This window comes from Osmerus mordax, chromosome 23 (genome assembly GCF_038355195.1).
Source record: "Osmerus mordax isolate fOsmMor3 chromosome 23, fOsmMor3.pri, whole genome shotgun sequence".
In the NCBI taxonomy this organism is placed as follows: domain Eukaryota; kingdom Metazoa; phylum Chordata; class Actinopteri; order Osmeriformes; family Osmeridae; genus Osmerus; species Osmerus mordax.
The window spans coordinates 913,025-919,995 of NC_090072.1; positions in this window are offsets into that span (position 1 = coordinate 913,025).

The following is a 6,971-nucleotide window of genomic DNA, read 5'->3' on the forward strand; positions in this document are numbered from 1 at the left end:
TGGCAACCTTCGGATTACTAGCCCGACTCCCTCACCGCTCAGCCAACTGACTCCCTCAAGGAAGACAAGGAAACATTTTCAGAAAAACTTCTTTAAGAAGTTAAAACATTTAAGAAACCTTGGGAGGAGCAATTCAGTGATGGATCCTCTCCACCAGAGACGGTTGGTGACAGAGAGGTGCAGACCAGAGGCTGAGCACTGTCATGTATCCAGAGGAAAGATTATAATTTGAATGTGCAAATGGATGTCTCTGGTTATGTTATTTGTCATACTGTAATCTCTAGCCAACCCATAAGGGACTAATAAAGGTGTTAAAACTTAAGTGTGTCTCTCTCTCTCTCTCTCTCTCTCTCTCTCTCTCTCTCTCTTTCTGTCTCTCTTTCTGTCTCTGTCTTTGTCTCTCTTTCTCTTTCTCTCTCTCTCTCTGTCTCTCTCTGTCTCTCTCTGTCTTACTCTGACTCATGAACACACACTCTCTTCCCTCTCCAGACCCATGTGTGTGTGTAACCCAGTAGTGGGTTCAACTCTCTGCTCAGTGTAAATATCCCTCCCTCACCATCAACCTAGAGCAGTGTTTATGAAGGGAGCGCTGCAAGTGCTCTCTCTCATCCTCTCTTCATATATCTAATTTTCTCTCATCTCCTGTCTCTCTCTCATAATCTCTTTATCGCTCTCATTTTCTCTCATCCCCTGTCTCTCTCCCCCCCTCCCAGTCTCCCCAGGTCGTTCTCTAACTAAGTGTCAGAAGGAGGCCAGTAAGACCCCTCTCCCTGGAGCCTACCTCCCCCAGTGTGACTCCCAGGGCCAGTACCTCCCCACCCAGTGCTGGGGATCTACAGGGTACTGCTGGTGCGTCACAGCTGCAGGAGATGAGGTACAGGGTACGCGTACTCCTCCAGGACAATCAGGACCCAACTGTGCAGGTGTGTGTGTGTGTGTGTCATTGACTCATGTATAAATAATATCTTCCTTCTCCAGACCCATGTGGGTGTGTGTAACCCAGGTTCATCTCTCTCCTCAGTGTAAAAATCCCTCCCTCACCATCAACCTAGAGCAGATCCTCTCTTCATCTCTCTCTTTTTCTCTCATCTCCTGTCTCTCTCTCATCCCCTGTCTCTCTCATCCCCTCTCTCTCTCATCCCCTGTCTCTCTCATCCCCTCTCTCTCTCATCCCCTGTCTCTCTAATCCCCTCTCTCTCTCATCCCCTGTCTTTCTCATCCCCTCTCTCTCTCATCCCCTCTCTCTCATCCCCTCTCTCTCTCATCCCCTCTCTCTCTCACTCTCTCTCTCTCATCCCCTGTCTCTCTCATCCCCTGTCTCTCTCATGCCCTCTCTCTCTCATCCCCTGTCTCTCTCACTCTCTCTCTCTCATCCCCTGTCTCTCTCATCCCGTCTCTCTCTCATGCCCTGTCTCTCTCATCCCCTCTCTCTCTCATCCCCTGTCTCTCTCACTCTCTCTCTCTCATCCCCTGTCTCTCTCTCATCCCCTCTCTCTCTCATCCCCTGTCTCTCTCATCCCTTGTCTCTCTCTCATCTCCTGTCTCTCTCTCATCCCCTGTCTCTCTCCCCCCCTCCCAGTCTCCCCAGGTCGTCCTCTAACTAAGTGTCAGAAGGAGGCCAGTAAGACCCCTCTCCCTGGAGCCTACCTCCCCCAGTGTGACTCCCAGGGCCAGTACCTCCCCACCCAGTGCTGGGGATCTACAGGGTACTGCTGGTGCGTCACAGCTGCAGGAGAGGAGGTACAGGGTACGCGTACTCCTCCAGGACAATCAGGACCCAACTGTGCAGGTGTGTGTGTGTGTGTGTGTCATTGACTCATGTATAAATAATATCTTCCTTCTCCAGACCCATGTGGGTGTGTGTAACCCAGGTTCATCTCTCTCCTCAGTGTAAAAATCCCTCCCTCACCATCAACCTAGAGCAGATCCTCTCTTCATCTCTCTCTTTTTCTCTCATCTCCTGTCTCTCTCTCATCCCCTGTCTCTCTCATCCCCTCTCTCTCTCATCCCCTGTCTCTCTCATCCCCTTTCTCTCTCATCCCCTGTCTCTCTAATCCCCTCTCTCTCTCATCCCCTGTCTTTCTCATCCCCTCTCTCTCTCATCCCCTCTCTCTCTCATCCCCTCTCTCTCTCATCCCCTCTCTCTCTCACTCTCTCTCTCTCATCCCCTGTCTCTCTCATCCCCTGTCTCTCTCATGCCCTCTCTCTCTCATCCCCTGTCTCTCTCACTCTCTCTCTCTCATCCCCTGTCTCTCTCATCCCGTCTCTCTCTCATGCCCTGTCTCTCTCATCCCCTCTCTCTCTCATCCCCTGTCTCTCTCACTCTCTCTCTCTCATCCCCTGTCTCTCTCTCATCCCCTGTCTCTCTCTCATCCCCTGTCTCTCTCATCCCTTGTCTCTCTCTCATCTCCTGTCTCTCTCTCATCCCCTGTCTCTCTTTCCCCCTCCCAGTCTCCCCAGGTCGTTCTCTAACTAAGTGTCAGAAGGAGGCCAGTAAGACCCCTCTCCCTGGAGCCTACCTCCCCCAGTGTGACTCCCAGGGCCAGTACCTCCCCACCCAGTGCTGGGGATCTACAGGGTACTGCTGGTGCGTCACAGCTGCAGGAGAGGAGGTACAGGGTACGCGTACTCCTCCAGGACAATCAGGACCCAACTGTGCAGGTGTGTGTGTGTGTGTGTGTGTCATTGACTCATGTATAAATAATATCTTCCTTCTCCAGACCCATGTGGGTGTGTGTAACCCAGGTTCATCTCTCTCCTCAGTGTAAAAATCCCTCCCTCACCATCAACCTAGAGCAGATCCTCTCTTCATCTCTCTCTTTTTCTCTCATCTCCTGTCTCTCTCTCATCCCCTGTCTCTCTCATCCCCTCTCTCTCTCATCCCCTGTCTCTCTCATCCCCTCTCTCTCTCATCCCCTGTCTCTCTAATCCCCTCTCTCTCTCATCCCCTGTCTTTCTCATCCCCTCTCTCTCTCATCCCCTCTCTCTCTCATCCCCTCTCTCTCTCATCCCCTCTCTCTCTCACTCTCTCTCTCTCATCCCCTGTCTCTCTCATCCCCTGTCTCTCTCATGCCCTCTCTCTCTCATCCCCTGTCTCTCTCACTCTCTCTCTCTCATCCCCTGTCTCTCTCATCCCGTCTCTCTCTCATGCCCTGTCTCTCTCATCCCCTCTCTCTCTCATCCCCTGTCTCTCTCACTCTCTCTCTCTCATCCCCTGTCTCTCTCTCATCCCCTCTCTCTCTCATCCCCTGTCTCTCTCATCCCTTGTCTCTCTCTCATCTCCTGTCTCTCTCTCATCCCCTGTCTCTCTTTCCCCCTCCCAGTCTCCCCAGGTCGTCCTCTAACTAAGTGTCAGAAGGAGGCCAGTAAGACCCCTCTCCCTGGAGCCTACCTCCCCCAGTGTGACTCCCAGGGCCAGTACCTCCCCACCCAGTGCTGGGGATCTACAGGGTACTGCTGGTGCGTCACAGCTGCAGGAGATGAGGTACAGGGTACGCGTACTCCTCCAGGACAACTAGGACCCAACTGTGCAGGTGTGTGTGTGTGTGTGTCATTGACTCATGTATACATAATATCTTGCTTCTCCAAACCAGTGTGGGTGTGTGTAACCCAGTAGTGGGTTCAACTCTCTCCTCAGTGTAAATATCCCTCCCTCACCATCAACCTAGAGCAGTGTTTATGAAGGGAGCGCTGCAAGTGCTCTCTCTCATCCTCTCTTCATCTCTCTCTTTTTCTCTCATCCCCTGTCTCTCTTTCCCCCTCCCAGTCTCCCCAGGTCGTCCTCTGACTAAGTGTCAGAAGGAGGCCAGTGAGACCCCCCCCTCTGGAGTCTACGTGCCCCAGTGTGACCCCCAGGGCCGGTACCTGCCCACCCAGTGTGCGGGTGGGTTTACAGCCCCATGCTGGTGCGTCAACAGTGCTGGACAGGAGACCCCTGGGACTCGAACCTTTGGAGGACAAAGACCCAACTGTGCAGGTGTGTGTGTGTGTGTGTCATTGACTCATGTATACATAATATCTTTCTTCTCCAGACCCATGTGGGTGTGTTGCCTCTCTCCTCCTCTCTCTCATCCTCTCTCTCATCCTCTCTCTCTCCTCTCTCTTCCACTTTTTATCTCTCTCTCATCCTCTCTTTATCTCTTTCCTCTCTCCTCTCATCCTCTCTCTTCCTCTCTTTATCTCTCTCTCATCCTCTCTCTCATCCTTTCTCTCATCCTCTCTCTCTCATCCTCTTTCTCATCCTCTCTCTCATCCTCTCTCTCTCTTCCTCTCTCTCATCCTCTCTCTCATCCTCTCTCTCTCATCCTCTTTCTCATCCCCTCTCTCTCAGCCCCTCTCCCAGGTGGTCCCCGGACCAGGTGTGAGCAGTGGAGGGCCAGTGTTGTGGCCATCCGTGGAGTGTACCACCCTCAGTGTGACTCCCAGGGCCAGTTCCTCCCCTCTCAGTGTTCAGAGTCGACACGGTACTGCTGGTGTGTCACTCCTGCAGGAGAGGTCATCCCCAGGACACTGGCTGCTCCAGGACAACCCAGACCCGACTGCTCAGGTGTGGAAGGACTTGATAATGTCTATACACTGCCCATCCATGCCATCACTGCTAGCTTGTTGGCGGCATAGCTGGCTATAGAAGTGTTTAAAAGGAGCATTGCATGCACTCTCTCTCTTTAAATTATGGTTTATTAGTGTGTGAAGGGATTAAATGTTGACAGAAATTCTGTGTTTTGGAAGGAATTTGTTGAATTTGTGTTTTTCAGCGTTCATCCTCGCTCTCTCATCCTCTTTGTCTCATCCTCTCTCTCCCTCTCTCTCTCTCTCTCTCTCTCTCTCCCTCTCTCCTCAGTTCGTCCTCAGACCTTCTGTGAGTACTGGAAGTCCAGTGTGTCCCCTCAGCCTGGAGCCTACTCCCCCCAGTGTGACTCAGAGGGCCAGTTCCTCCCCACCCAGTGCTGGGGCTCTACAGGGCGATGCTGGTGTGTCACCTCTGCTGGAGACGGGATCTCTGGTACAGAGACTGTTCCAGGACAACCAAGACCCAACTGCGCAGGTGTGTGTGTATGTGAGGTGTGTGGGTGTATGAGGAGTGTGTGGGTTTGAGGAGTGTGTGTGTGGAGTGTGTGTGAGGAGTGTGTGTGTGTGAGTGAGGTGTGTGCGTGTGTGAGGAGTGGGTGTGTGTGAGGAGTGTGTGTGAGAGAGAGGACTCAGTGTTCGCTTGTTGGGGGTGTAGCATTGCCAAAGCCCTGTTTATGACAGGATATTGATTGCTTAATTTATCTCTCATTCTCTCTCTCTCCCTCCCCCTCTCTCTCTCTCTCTCTCTCTCTCCCCAGTTGTTCCTCTGACCTTCTGTCAGATATGGAGGAACAATGTGACCCCTCTTCCTGGAGCTTTTGTCCCCGAGTGTGACCCCCATGGTCAGTTCAAGGCCACCCAGTGCTGGCCTTCTTATGGGATTTGCTTTTGTTTTGACCCTATTGGAAACCCTATTGGAGCCCCTGGGACAATGACAATGAATCCAAGACCCACCTGTGAATAGACCTGTGGTGATTGTGTAGGTGAGGGACGATTAGTGACTGTGTGCGGGCCCTGTATGTGTGTGCCTGTCTCATTCAACTCAACAAACATCCTTGTTCTTACAGGAAGGTAACCATGGTTACGGTGTAAGTGTGACTGCTAGGCCCATGGTAACTGTGTATAGGTGTGCCCATGGTAACTATAGGCGTGACCATGGTTACTGTGTTAGTGTGAGTGACTGTGTGAGTGTACTGTATGTATGTGCCTGTCTCATTCAACTCATGCCAACACAAACATCATTGTTCTTACAGGAAGGTAACTTTAGCTGGACGAGGAGGAGGAGCCATCCATCTCCCTATCATCTCTCTATGATATCTCCTTCATCTCTCTATCCATCTGTCTATATCCATCTCTCTATCCTTCTCTTTCTATCTCTCCATCCATCTCTCTGATCTGGTGTCCAATAAAGTTAAATCAACCAATAGAGTTCCACTGCACTTGTTTTTCTAGTTTCCACAAATGTCAAACAGCAGGGGCTTAAAACAGTGAAACAGTTGGTGCTGCAGGGCTGCAGGCTTCCCTTTCCTCCCTGTGGGCCCCCTAGTGGAACGCTAGGGTAATACAGTTGCCGCCAAACCAATGAAAACGAAAAAGTATGAAAAATGAATAAATATCCAAATATTTATATATAGGCCTAGTGTTGGTAAATTATTATTAAAATTCAAAAGTTCTAGGCCCGGCCTGGATGTGGTAGTTACGCAGGTTACCTCTCTTTACAACATGTGCTTACTGTGGCGCTGATGGACACACTCAATATTTGAGCTTTGCAAGTGGGAAAGGTCGGGTTGGCTGGTTAAGAGGGTATTCTGTGAATGTAATGTCTGTTCGCTAGATAACGAACAAATAACTTCATTGTCTTTGCAAAAGAGCGAGTATAAACACAACTAGAGGCTGTGGCGGACAATGCGTAGGCCTATATGATTTTCTTTTCGGTGATATGACTTTTAGACTTTTTATGTCCACGAAAACTTCGGTAGTCTCATTTAGCATTGTTTATAGAAGACATGTTTTGGCTGGTACATTTACAACTACACTGGTCTTTGTATTTATTTATTTCGTCCAAAGGAGATAACAGTCTTTCTGAAGACGACACGAATGTTATAGACGCATATACTAGAACAAAATACAGTGTAACAAAACAAATGAGAAAAATACGTAATTTTTTATTATTTATATTTATTAGCCAAATCCAAACATGAATGTTGTGTAAAATGTAAACTTTAAAAAAAAACATCTCCGGGTTTCAGGATGTCATTCATTACAAACATCCACCACCAGATGGAACTGTGACATGACTGAGGGCCAGCGAGGCACAGAGACACTGCATCAGGGAGAGAGAGAAAGAGAGAAAGAGCATGTGCAACCAGTGAGCCCTCTGATTGGCTGTCTTGTCCAAGTGT